Source organism: Haematobia irritans, chromosome 3, assembly GCF_050003625.1.
Source record: "Haematobia irritans isolate KBUSLIRL chromosome 3, ASM5000362v1, whole genome shotgun sequence".
Lineage (NCBI taxonomy): Eukaryota > Metazoa > Arthropoda > Insecta > Diptera > Muscidae > Haematobia > Haematobia irritans.
The window spans coordinates 194368803-194383592 of record NC_134399.1 but is presented as its reverse complement, the minus strand read 5'-3'; the positions used below and the strand labels follow the sequence as shown (position 1 = coordinate 194383592).

General features: G+C 34.9%; 1 protein-coding gene and 1 long non-coding RNA gene across 3 annotated transcripts in view; one reads left to right on the top strand and one right to left on the bottom strand.

Moving 5' to 3' along the window:
• The window catches only part of Trf2 (TATA box binding protein-related factor 2), a 64968-nt gene that overhangs the window by 34122 nt on the left and 16056 nt on the right, over positions 1 to 14790 (bottom strand). The gene's annotated exons all lie outside the window — the stretch shown is intronic.
• LOC142232404 (uncharacterized) lies at positions 4669 to 5904 on the top strand. The gene is made up of 3 exons (XR_012721117.1): positions 4669 to 4966; positions 5475 to 5601; positions 5667 to 5904. It is a non-coding gene; the product is annotated as an uncharacterized LOC142232404 (long non-coding RNA).

Here is a 14790-nt window from a genome sequence, read left to right as displayed (position 1 = left end):
TGTGTGTAGCGGGGAGGTTATTAAACTTGTCTTGAGAGGACAATGTGGTAGAATTGGGGTTTTCTGATTTTCTTTTGTCTGTAGGCAATATATGTGTGTGTGTGTGTATTTCGTAAATGTTTTTGTCCATCACAAGGGGTGTCGGACCTAAAACGGAAATACCAAAGTAACAATATCACATTACTATGTCAAGTTTGTTAATGAAAATGGTTGTATTTGGGATTTTAAATTTTGATTATTCTCATAACTAACTCATGGCACAATAATAAAAGTGGACTCTAGTGCAACAACCATAAAAATTGCCAGCCCCTAATCGGTGCAATATTCCAGTGAGAACATAAACAATAAAAAAATGAATAAACATATTAGGACAAAGGGAAAATATGTATAATAGGTATGTTCGCGAATGCTCCAATAAAAACGACCAAGAGAGTAAAACTTGATGTACACGCGGAATAACAGCATAAAGCAGAGAAGGAATGTGATCACCCCAAACATGTTTCAAGAGCATAATGTTGTTTTTGGACAAAGACCCTGAACATTTTTGTCGCAAAAATCTGGTTTTGTCTCCAAATATAAACATTTTTGCCGATATCAGATATATAATTTCCGAGAAAATAACATGTTTGCAATAAAAACGCCACAAAGGATGCAAACATGCAACAAAGGAATTTTCTCATGAAATAATATGCATTCATGCAAACGGATTCATGTAGATGGCGCCAAAAACTGCAGAATATTAGAGAAATTTTCCTCATGACTGCTACCTACTGACGCAGTTACGCTTCACAGTTTCGTTCTCTTGTATTTTAATTCTCTCTGTGTTGTAAAGCTCGAAAGTTTTTGGACGAAGCCGAATCCGATGTTCGGCAAAAAAGCAATAATCGACCGAAGCCAATGCCGATTATTTTCCTGAAATTTGTTATTAAAAAAATTTGGTGTATGAAATAAATTATTCATAAAAGCTTCGGCTTCGGTTAATCGGCCTCTTTACGCCGAAGGTCGATTAGTGGCCGATTATCGATTTTTGGCCGAATGCGGTCGGGCTCTAGTACTCAGCTTTAGCGGGTAAATATAACCATAGCGGTGGACGAACACTTGTTTACGTATATTTCTTATGGAAACCCCAAAATGCGCGACGTGACAGCTTAGAAGTGTGTCGCCAAATTGAAATCTATTCCAATTCCTTACCGGTAAATGGAATAGTTTTGCCATTGCTAATAAAATTTTTGGACTCACCACTATGCATTGTTGTTGCCTGTCCACGTGAACGTTATTTTATTTTCATATAACACAACAAAAACAAGATTGATAAGTCCCCGGTCTAACAAAGAAAAACACATTGTTTTTGTCAAAATTCGTTTTTATTATTCAACATAGTTCCCTTCAAGTGCGATACAACGATTATAACGACCTACCAATTTTTTGATACCATTTTGGTAGTACTCCTTCGGTTTTGCCTCACAATAGGCCTCAGTTTCGGCGATCACCTCTTCATTGCAGCCAAATTTTTTCCCTGCGAGTATCCTTTTGAGGTCTGAGAACAAGAAAAAGTCGCTGGGAGCCAGATCTGGAGAATACGGTGGATGGGGAAGCATTTCGAAGCCCAATTCATGCATTTTTGCCATCGTTCTCAATGACTTGTGGCACGGTGCGTTGTCTTGGTGGAACAACTCTTTTTTCTTCTTCATATGGGGCCGTTTTGCCGCGATTTCGATCTTCAAACGCTCCAATAACGCCATATAATAGTCACTGTTGATGGTTTTTCCCTTCTCAAGATAATCGATAAAAATTATTCCATGCGCATCCCAAAAAACAGAGGCCATTTCTTTGCCAGCGGACTTTTAGTCTTTCCACGCTTCGGAGACGGTTCACCGGTCGCTGTCCACTCAGCCGACTGTCGATTGGACTCAGGAGTGTAGTGATGGAGCCATGTTTCATCCATTGTCACATATCGACAGAAAAACTCGGGTGTATTACGAGTTAACAGCTGCAAACACCGCTCAAATTCATCAACACGTTGTTGTTTTTGGTCAAATGTGAGCTCGCGCGGCACCCATTTTGCACAGAGCTTCCGTGTATCCAAATATTGATGAATGATATGACCAACACGTTCCTTTGATATATTTAAGGCCTCTGCTATCTCGATCAACTTCATTTTACGGTCATTCAAAATCATTTTGTGGATTTTTTTGATGTTCACTCAGCCGACTGTCGATTGGACTCAGGAGTGTAGTGATGGAGCCATGTTTCATCCATTGTCACATATCGACAGAAAAACTCGGGTGTATTACGAGTTAACAGCTGCAAACACCGCTCAAATTCATCAACACGTTGTAGTTTTTGGTCAAATGTGAGCTCGCGCGGCACCCATTTTGCACAGAGCTTCCGTGTATCCAAATATTGATGAATGATATGACCAACACGTTCCTTTGATATATTTAAGGCCTCTGCTATCTCGATCAACTTCATTTTACGGTCATTCAAAATCATTTTGTGGATTTTTTTGATGTTTTCGTCGGTAACCACCTCTTTCGGGCGTCCACTGCGTTCACGGTGATCCGTGCTCATTTAACCACGCTTGAATTTTGCATACCAATCAATTATTGTTGATTTCCCTGGGACAGAGTCCGGAAACTCATTATCAAGCCAAGTTTTTGCTTCCACCGTATTTTTTCCCTTCAGAAAACAGTATTTTATCAAAACACGAAATTCCTTTTTTCCCATTTTTTTTTTCACAATAACAAAAGTTGCTTCACAAAAGACGCTCTATCTCACAAACTAATTGACTTACAGACGTCAAATTTTGACACGAATCATTTGAAGGTTGGTTCTATATAAAAATAATATGCATTTAATACTAGCAACGCCATCTGTGTGTCAGACCGGGGACTTATCAGCCAACCTGTTACATGTTTTTATTCAACTCCAATATTAAATATTGAAAAATGATTTTAATATCAATATAATATATTGATATTAAAATCAGGAAAAGAGGACATTTTAGCCGACAAGCTAATGGTGTTTTTGTAGCGGAAAAAATGTTTCGCCTACTGCCTAACGCACATAATATCCGCTATTATATATGGCTTTTCTGGCAAACGACTTGGCTAAAAGTTTGCAAATTTCGTTTTTGTGGGTGTTCTGGCCTCCCGAATACCCAAAATGTTGCCTTATTAAAATCGCATGTATTTAAGTCCGCGAATTCATTATTGTATAGTTAATATTGGATATATAAAGGGTGATTCTTTTGAGGTTAGGATTTTCATGCATTAGTATTTGACAGATCACGTGGGATTTCAGACATGGTGTCAAAGAGAAAGATGCTCAGTATGCTTTGACATTTCATCATGAATAGACTTACGATCTGCCACAACGTCGAATTTTCAGTGAATGGGCCCTAGAAAAGTTGGCAGAAAATCCGCTTTTTTATCGACAAATTTTGTTCAGCGATGAGGCTCATTTCTGGTTGAATGGCTACGTAAATAAGCAAAATTGCCGCATTTGGAGTGAAGAGCAACCAGAAGCCGTTCAAGAACTGCCCATGCATCCCGAAAAATGCACTGTTTGGTGTGGTTTGTACGCTGGTGGAATCATTGGACCGTATTTTTTCAAAGATGCTGTTGGACGCAACGTTACGGTGAATGGCGATCGCTATCGTTCGATGCTAACAAACTTTTTGTTGCCAAAAATGGAAGAACTGAACTTGGTTGACATGTGGTTTCAACAAGATGGCGCTACATGCCACACAGCTCGCGATTCTATGGCCATTTTGAGGGAAAACTTCGGAGAACAATTCATCTCAAGAAATGGACCGGTAAGTTGGCCACCAAGATCATGCGATTTGACGCCTTTAGACTATTTTTTGTGGGGCTACGTCAAGTCTAAAGTCTACAGAAATAAGCCAGCAACTATTCCAGCTTTGGAAGACAACATTTCCGAAGAAATTCGGGCTATTCCGGCCGAAATGCTCGAAAAAGTTGCCCAAAATTGGACTTTCCGAATGGACCACCTAAGACGCAGCCGCGGTCAACATTTAAATGAAATTATCTTCAAAAAGTAAATGTCATGGACCAATCTAACGTTTCAAATAAAGAACCGATGAGATTTTGCAAATTTTATGCTTTTTTTTTTAAAAAAAAGTTATCAAGCTCTTAACAAATCACCCTTTAGTATATCGATTAAGCTTGCCACAAAAATCCTGAATATCATTCCAAAACTCTTTTAATTTAATCCTAATGAACCAGATTTTGTGCATACTTTTTTTAAGTAAACCCATGTGAATAGACCAAAAATTTAATCAACAACACGGTTAAATATTTGCTTAAATATGGCAAAGCCTCAAACCCTCTATAGGCACACAATTGATCTTATGACAAATAAAATACACTTGTGCCCATAAAAAAAAATCATCAAGCTGGGGGGGTCTCGCAGATACAAATTGAATACATATTTTGGTTGAACAAACTCTGGACACAACAGACTGGTGTGTAAAAATCTTCATCATGACAGAATAAAATATAAAAAATATGAGCCGAATACACAGAAAAAACTGAAGCAAAATAAAAATCAATTATTGGCATAATTGAATGAAAAAATTATATCAAATACGATTTTTATTAAGTCAAACATGAAAATAATTGGTTGAATGAAAAACTGGCAAAAATATCAAAATTCACTGGTAATTGAATTCACAACACATCAATTACTATATTCAATTGGACCAAATATAAAAGTTATTGATTTAAGTATAATGGGTAATTGCCCGATAAAACTGTTTATGACGTTGCTACGTAACGAAAAATAAATTAATACAAACAATAAAATGTCATTTATTGTTATTATTAAGAATCTTCTTAAGAACATGGTCGAATTTACCCGCAAATAAAACTTGGTATCGGTACCGCGATTCGAAATTTTAACATTTACAACATTTTTGGCGCACCATATTGTATTTTTATCGCAGGTAAGTACCTTTATCTAAATACCAGTTTTTTTGGTCAAGCGCGTTTTTTGGAAACTACACTGAAAGAATTCTCTTCGTAAAAATGAACATTTTCATTGTGAGTCTAACCTGTGACGTGTTGGAGGTATTCTTTCTCTCTCTCAAGCACATTCACGAAATACTCATGCACGTTCACGCAAACAGAACTTTTAAAGACGATTAAAGGTTCACAACAATTATTAGACTCACAAGAATTCTCGTGACTTCGACTATTAGTCGGGATCATGACGAATCACGAAAGTATCACAGCACAAACTTTTTACTATGGAAAGTTAATTTAATATATTTAGTACATATTTCTATGTTCGTAAAATTTTTAAAATTCGCTGAAAACTTTAATAAAATATGTAAATGAATTCTTTCGTTGTATAAACTTACACACATCCTGAATTGGGTCGTTCAAAAACTTGCGAATAAGCTTTGGAATATATATACAATTACATACTTTCTATTTTGTTTTTACAATTAGGTCGTGTATACGTCAAATTGCCCTATTAATGGATATAAGCCGACTGTCAAACATATGTGGCCTAGAGGAAAATGTGTTTACTTCGAAAACGGGGATTTCGTGCTTCAATTCTTCCCAGCAACAGAAGGTAAAATCATATAAAACTTTGAAATATTTTCGAAACTTTGAAATGAATAGATGTGTGTATTACAGAAGAACAGGATGCCTAAACAAATCGCATATAAATGAGGAAGATTTGGGAAATTCCAGCAGGTGGTAAAGATAATTCAAAAACTGTTTTTTCTTTGTGAGTTAGCCTGTTAAATATGTCGTTTATAGTGAATATTTTGTATTTTCCTACCAAACATGTACTTCGCTGTATTTTCAATTATACATATTTTCAGAATTTCTTTTTTATAATAAAAAGCATAAAACCTTTTTTCAGAGTGTATTTGTATAATTTTCTTAAATTAATATAGATTATATAGTACAAAGATTGTATTGATTAACATCGTAATAAACACAATTACGATAGTAATTGTATAGGTTACAAAATTCTATAAACATTGTACTCAGTTCAATTACGACTGTAATTGAAAACACTTTATATACTTCAAATACTAATGTATTTGGATTGAGTACTATGTCATTTGAATATTTTGACAAATTCCAATTACATTTATACTCAACGCAAATATTACTTCATTTGAAAATAGTTTTATGACAACCTTACAATTTGGGTAATTGGATTTATGATTTTCGTAATAAGCTGAAAATCAAATACAAAAATAATTGAAATCACAATTTTTGTATTTGATTCAAGTATTCACTTTTTTCTGTGTATATACTATTTTATAAATAAAGGTTATTGTACTCTAATGGTAATGTACAATTCCAGGGCCTAAGATGGAAAATGCAGCCAAAGCGCTTGTATATCATTTATAGTATATGTACGAATGTGTCTACCATTGACGCCCAATTGCTGTTTGCGTAAAACATCATATAACATAGATACAGAGAATGTATTAAAAAGGAAAGCTAGAGATAGGGAGAGAAATTAAATTAGATCAAAACGTAGAAGGAGAGCAGACTACTCCACTTCAGCGTAGCATTATGATGACGATGATGAAGAAAACGGCCTTGAACTCTACATAGACGTATACGTATGTATGAAGAACGATGATGGCCTTGAATTTGAACAATAGCATCATGATACTATGGAATGCTACAAAAGAATCCCAAAATGCGAGTACACATACAGACGAAAAAGGACTCCAAAATGAATAACATGACTTTATTTGCTTAACGTGCTTAACTTTGCTTCATTTAAAATAGGTCTATATGAATAGATAAATTTATAACAAATATAAGCAAAGTCTGTTTAGTTAGTAACTATCAAATCTATTTTGCGGGATTTATGAGCTTCGATCAGGCCAAACTTACACTGAAAAAAAAGCATGTCCGTTTCCAAAGATTTTGTCTTTACTTTAACAATTTTTGTATTGATTCCGAGCCAAAGAAGCGGAGAATACAAGTAAGGATACTTTTAAGACACAATTCTCTTTTAACTTTGGGGTTTGTGTACTTGCTTCTAGGAAGCAAATTTTAATTTTTCGGTTTTTCAGCAATTTCATTGAATTTAAAGAAATTTTCTGAATTATTAAAGTCAAGTTGACCTTAGCCCAACAATTTTTTCTTTCATGTTATGATACGCAGTTTTAAGTCAAATCACTTAATTATAAGGACAATACGACTTCATTGAAAAGTTTATCGACTTTTGGGCAAGGAAAAATACTTTATATTAGAGAAATGCGTCTTCTATGCTAAGCAAAATTTGCATTCGTATTTTAAAGACATGAAATCTTTGACCTCACGACAATATTTTTTTCAATGTAGGAATGGTATTTGATTAATTGTAACTAAGTGATAGCAGGAAGTATTTTTTTGAAAATTGCCTACGCGACTCCTAATTATTCCAACATTTATTTCTCTACATTTGTCCCTACGGTAAAAAAGTTACTAAATTCAAACAAATATGACAAGGCAATAACAAAAAATATATATTGAACCCAATTTCTTTAAAATTAATAATCAGGGACTATATCCTTCAATAAAGGTTGCTCCCCAATTTTAATCGAATCAACTACACTGAAAAAAATATTTACTTAATATTAAAGATTACGCAACCTAAATTTTAGGATGCGCAATATACAAATTACTAAGGACAAATTTCTTTAAAATAATAAAATTTTAATTAAGATAAAGCTTATAATCTTTGCTTCAAAAATTTTCTTTATTAAATTTAAGCCAGAAGTTTTGGAAATTTGCATCCCTCCGTTAAAGTCGTATATCGTTGAACTAAGGTCAATTTACCTTAAAGTAAAGAAACACATTTTTTTATTTAAAGAAATCGTCCTTAAATTAACTGAAATATCGAATCTATAAATTTAAAAGAGCTTCAAATATAGGATTTAGCATCTTTGGTTTAAAGTTTTTTTTTTTTAATTAAGAAAACATTTTGTACGTTGATGTATCCGTTACACTGAAAAAACAGTGAACCCACCAGGAAGAAAAGTTTCGGTTAATTTTAGAAAATTTTAGTATTACAAACGTTGGCATCACGCCGATGTCATAAAAATAAGTAAATATTTTTCGACAAATTCAAGAAAATTTATTAGACATAACTAAGTTTTTTCACTTGTTAAAGAAAATTTTGTAGTTTGAAGGAAAAACTTGGAGTTCAAAATTGCAAGAATGTCTTTAGTGACATACGAAGTTCATGATGGACGCATTTTTGGTAAAATTTACAAATTTAAAGAAATTCTGAACTATTTTGTGGAAGGTACGAATTTAGTTAATCATTATGCTTCATTTGAGTTCATTTTTTTCCTCGGTTTTAGTTAATTTAACTAACGTAAACAAAAAATTATTAGTGTAAAGGAAACTTTCTCCAAACATAATAATTCCATGAACTAAAATAAAGTTAAATTGGCTTTAGTGAAATAGAGAGTTCAATTTTTTTTGAGTGTATAATTTGGATTTTTAAAGTGTCATTTGTTTGTACGTGCAATTCGATAAATCTCCATCTTAATTTTAATTTTATTGATCCTAGACTTAAAGCAACATAGGTCGCTAAAACTTTATTTATTTTAAAGAAGCCACATCTTTGGTTCGGTATCAATACCAAAATCCTTGAGCGAAGGTCAAAATCTTTGGATCCAAGTAAACTTGTTTTGAGTGTACTATGGCGACCCCTTTTTGTAACATAATAAATATAAATATATACATACATACATACATATTTTTTTTCTTATATTTGTCTACAAGTTAAATTTCATTTTGTTCTTCCGTAACCTATTTACACAGATTCGTGGAAGAACATATATTGGTAAACAAACGACAAGAACAGTCAATTTATGCAACACATAATTGTTAAACAGCAACAACAAAAGTTGTAACATTTAGTAGTACGAGAAACGTGAGCGGAAATGCATTATTGTTGTTGTCATATATTTGGTGTTAAACAAAGCAAAATATCGTCACAAATATTGTATGGTTTATATGCATTGTTTTTTTGTTTTTGTAATAGAATATGCATAAGGAAGAAAAAATTGTCCCCCACCTGAAAATATCCATGGAAAACTTTTGAAATTTACATTTTGAAGATTGAATAGTATTTTACGAATAATTTGTTTATGCAAATCACATAATAAAATTTTAAGATGTTGAGCGTGTCATTGCCTATAAGATGGACAATTTTTTTGAGATAACAAAATGCAATGATAAACCATGAAACATTTGTTATTTGGCCACCCTAAATTATGGTGATTTTACACCTAACGATTTCAATTGATTCAAACCAGTGTTGCCATGATTTATACAAAACCATCATACAATCAAAAAAATTTACTTGGATCCAAAGATTTTGACCTTCCCTTAAGGATTTTGGTATTGATTCCGAGCCAAAGATGCGGCTTCTTTAAAATAAAGAAATTTTTTAGCGAAATTAAAATTAGGATACAGATCTCATTTATCAAATTTTCATTCTCTTTCGCGGTTTATTAATAAAGGTACTCACGTACAAACCAAAGAAACTAAATCCTCAAAATAAGTCTTAGCCTATATTTGAAGTGTATCCCAAATCTAAAGTTTCAATATTTCAGTTAATTTAAGGACAATTTCTTTAAATCAAAAATGTGTTCCTTTACTTTAAGGAAAATTAATCTTAGTTCAAAGACATGGGACTTTAACGGAGGGACGCAAATTTACAAAATTTTTGTCCTAAATTTAATGAAAAAAAATTTGAAGCAAAGATTATAAACTTTATTTTAATTAAAATTTCATTATTTTAAAGAAATTTATCCTTAATATTTTGTAAATTTCGCATCCTAAACTTTAGGTTGCGTAATCTTTAATATCACGTAAATATTTTTTAAGTGTATATACGGGCTTAAGCTCGACCGGGCCGAATCTTAAATACCCACCACCATGAATCAAATAATATATGTAATTGTTTCCTTTGAAAACTCTTCGTTGGGTTACTTGAAAATATACACAATATATGTTGACAGATATTCTGCCAAGCAAACATATATACCAACAAATGGAAAACGGAAGACTTCACACATAGGGCTATACCAAAACATGGACCTATCCACACCATATTCGTTACACCTACGAGGGCAGTTCGGAAACTTCTTTGCCTAGCACAAAAAGCGCGGTATAAACAGAAAAAAGTTAAGTGTTTTGGAAACTTCCATCTCTGTTATGAATGCATGTTAAATTTTGTTTCGATTTGGAAACTCTTTCATATAGAAACAGGTGTTCAAAAAAGACGCATCCGCAGTTTTTTTTTTACAATGGAAAAATTAATAAATGCGTGCTGTCATTAAATATTTAAATAAAAAAGGTTTATCGGGACAAGAAATTCATAATGATATGGTGAATGTGTTAGTTGAAAGTGCTCCTTCATATGCAACAGTAAAAATTTGGGTTGCTTACAAGCTTTGAAGATGAACCACGTAGTGGACGTCCAAAAACAGCAACAACAATAGAAATTGTAGCCAAAGTGCATGATATGGTATTAAATGATCGACGAATAAAAATGCGTGAAATTGCTAATATCATGGGCATCTCAAATGATCGAGTCCATTTAATTTTGCATGAAGAACTACAGATGAAAAAGCTTTCTGCAAGATGGGTGCCGCATTTGTTAACAGTCGATCAAAAACGCATAAGAATGAACATTTCTCAAGCTTGTTTGGATCGTTTTAAGCAAAACAAAATGGATTTTAAGCGTTGTTTTATAACTGTTGATGAGACATGAATCCACCACTATACTCCAGAGACAAAAGAACAATCCAAACAATGGACTGAAGCTGGAAGAAATGCCCCAAAGAAGGCAAAAGCAATTCAATCGGCTGGTAAGGTTATGGCAACTTTTTTTTGGGACTTCAAAGGTATTTTATACTATTGCAACCTTTTGGATCAATTAAATGTACAAATTCGAGAAAAATGTCCTGGCTTACAACAAAAAAAAATAATTTTTCATCAAGACAACGCACCAGCGCACAAGAGTGTTTTAACAATGGCTAAAATCAAGGAATTAAAGTATGAGTTGCTTGACCACCATCTTTATTCTCCTGATTTAGCTCCCAGTGACTTTTACTTGTTCACAAATCTAAAAAAAATCCTTGCTGGCAAGCGTTTTACCTCAAATGAAGATGCAATTACAGATGTAAACTACTATTTTGAAGACCTTGAGGAAAACTATTTTAATCAAGGGATAAATTGCTAGAAAAGCGTTGGACTAAGAGATTATATTGAAATATAAAAATATTTTTGAAAAACTAACTATTCTCTTTCATTCATAGGCTAAGAAGTTTCCGAACCGCCCTCGTATTTACGGACCTCAAATACTTCTAAATTTTGAATCGCTTTGTTTGAAGATGTGATGGACTTTGTTTGAAGTTCTTTAAGGTGGTTTTCCCTCATGTAAGAAAGGGTTTCTTACATCTGGTGAATACCATCCTTATGACTTCTAGGTTCCCTTCGGATTGGAAGTTAGCTAGGATCACCCCGATTAGGAAAACCACTGGTTCTGGTTCCATCGATGACTTAAGGCCGATCAGTGTGCTACCTATTTTGTCGAAGGTTGTGGACGCACGTAATGCGTCAGCAGCTGGTACCATATGTTGAGCCTATCCTTAGTGATTGCTAGTGTGGGTTTCGCTCTAAGCGAATTACTTCTTCCTTGCTGGCTGGCCTTACTGGTCAGATAAGGTTCAGTATCAGCAACAGGAAGTTTTGTGTTCTTCCTTCCTTGGATTTGCAGAAAGCGTTTGATAGGGTGGACCATGGGCTGCTGGCGAGGAAACTTAGGGATTTTTTTGGGTTTGGTCCCAGTGCGTGTCGGTTGGTGTCATCGTATCTGTCGGATCGCAGGCAGTATGTTTGTGTTGGCGGTTTTTCTTCAGCTGAATTGCCGGTTAGGAATGGAGTAGCTCAAGGGCCTGTTCTCGGAATGTTCTTGAATGATTGCTTTGGGGTAATTGCTCCTTGGTGTAGACCATTTGCATATGCCGATGATATACAGATTCTGTTTAAGGGTGGCTTTCAGTTTGTCCAAGTTCTGCAGGCGAAGATTGATCATGCGCTGCTTGCACTGCATGGTTGGTTGTCTACCAACAGGCCTTTCTGTTAATCCCAGTAAGACAAAGGCGGTGTTGTTTGCCTCTAGGCCGGTGGCTGTGGACCTACGGTATAGTGGTGAAAGTATCGCCTTTGTGTCGAGTGTCAGATGTTTGGGAGTTGTTTCGTTGAGCATGTGGATTGGGTCGTATCGCGTGTCAACTTCACCCTCCGTCGGCTCTATAATTGCGATTTGATGTTGCCGCGGGATGTACGGATTAAATTGGTTCATGCGGGATGTACGGATAAAATTGGTTCATGGTGATCTTGTATGGAATGGAGGTTTATGCAGGTTGTGCTGGTTATAACTTAAATAGAGTCCAGGTTGCGTTCAATAATGCGGTAAGGTTTATTTATGGGGTCAATCGATTTTCTATATCCAAATGTGGACCTAATCACACTATAATCGACACAGTTGTTTATGAACTCAAAATATCTGTAGGTTTTGTATTTCAGGCAAATCGGAAAAAATCGGAATCTTGACGCTCAAGGCCCCAAATCGGGAGGTCGCGTTTGTATGGGGGCTATATCAATATTTGGATATAGCCCGTCTTCCATCTTCGTCTTAGAATATCTCCCTGATCAAGAATTTATGTATATACTTTATGCAGTCGGAAATCGATATTTCGATGTATTTTAAAAGGAATGACGAACTTATACTCCCATCCAGCGGTGCCATTTTGGTCCGATCGGACCAAAATTGACCAAAAGATTTCTAATTTTTAAATTTGGTCCGATGGTTAGACCATACGGAATTAAGCCCATTTTGGTCGATTTTCATAAATTTGGTAAAATGTATAAATTTTTTGAAGTATTTAAAATTTTTATCACATATTCAATAGTACATATGCACTGAAGAAAATATTGGCGTGAGGCCGAAGACTCATTTCTCTGATATAAAGTTTGTTTCCTAGTCGGACATATTTTAATAGAGGTGTGCACGTGAGTAGTAGTTTACTCACACTCACGACTGAAAAATCATACTCTCGCACACACACGCACGATATTTTTTGGTAGGACTCACGCTCTCGCACTCTCACGAAAAGAAAATTTGTACTCACGCACGAAAACGTCGTGACTCACGAAAAATACCGTGACTCCGGAAAAATACCGTGACTCACGAAAAATATCGTGACTCACGAATAATTTTATGATTAATTTACCTTACCGAAGTGTCTGAAAACATGAGCATTATGTTGGTGAGCAGGAATATTTTCGTGAGTGTAATTCGTTACTCACGCACACTCACGAAGATATTATTTTCGTGACTCAAACTCACGCACGACATTTTGATTTGTTAATCACACTCCCGCTGTTTTCATGAGCGTGAGTCACGACAATTTCGTGTCACGTGTAGTCGAGTCTGAATTTGGAAATTTATATAGTCGTTCAGACGTTTTTAATGGACTTTGATAGCACATGAAGAACAGCTGGAATAATTAATAAAATTTGTGTCCTAGAATCAAGTACGCAAAACTCAAATTTACAAGTAAATTGTAACGTAAATGTGTCCTTACTTCAATTCCGCGCTTCTTTGGCACAGAATCTATACCAAAATCATCAGTGTAAAGACAAAATCTTTGGAACCAACCGTCAATGCTTTTTTTTCAGTGTGGGATTGGATAACATTTCAATCACAGAAAATCGTATGAAAATTTCGTGTTTTAGGTCTTGGGCCAGGTTGTATATCTTTTTGGACAATTTTAACCCCTATACTCCAATGTGCGCAAAAAGTAGAATAATAGGATTGAGCTATATAAGAATATGGACCGCATGAAGTTAGGGTGCCAAGCAACACTACAGCAAATTTTATGACAATTCGGAAATATATTGTATTCTCTCAAGAAGTTAAATCGGCAGATTATTCTTCATGGGGCAATGCGTGACTGTTGTTCTCTTTAACTACCTCTAAATCAAAAGTTTAATTCAACTTTTTTGTAATATTGAGTTTCGACTTTTGATGTCAACTAAAATTGACTTTAAAAGTCGACCCGCCTTGCATGCACAAGGTCGTGGGTTCGATTCCTGCTACGACCGAACACCAAAAAGTTTTTCAGATTATCCCACCTCAGTAATGCTGGTGACATTTCTGAGGGTTTTAAAGCTTCTCTAAGTGGTTTCACTGGAATGTGAAACGCCGTTCGGAATCGGCTATAAAAAGGAGGTCCCTTGTCATTGAGCTTAACATGGAATCGGGCAGCACTCAGTGATAAGAGAGAAGTTCAGCACTATGGTATCACAATGGACTGAATAGTCCAAGTGAGCCTGATACATCGGGCTGCCACATAACCTAACCTAACCTAACGCTGCTCCCAACAACATTCTTTGGTGGTGTATTTTTGGGAAAGTGAATATATATATATTTTTTTTTGTTTCTTCACCATATAAAGGGTGATTCTTTTGAGGTTAGGATTTTCATGCATTAGTATTTGACAGATCACGTGGGATTTCAGACATGGTGTCAAAGAGAAAGATGCTCAGTATGCTTTGACATTTCATCATGAATAGACGTACTAACGAGCCACAACGTCGAATTTTCAGTGAATGGGCCCTAGAAAAGTTGGCAGAAAATCCGCTTTTTTATCGACAAATTTTGTTCAGCGATGAGGCTCATTTCTGGTTGAATGGCTACGTAAATAAGCAAAAT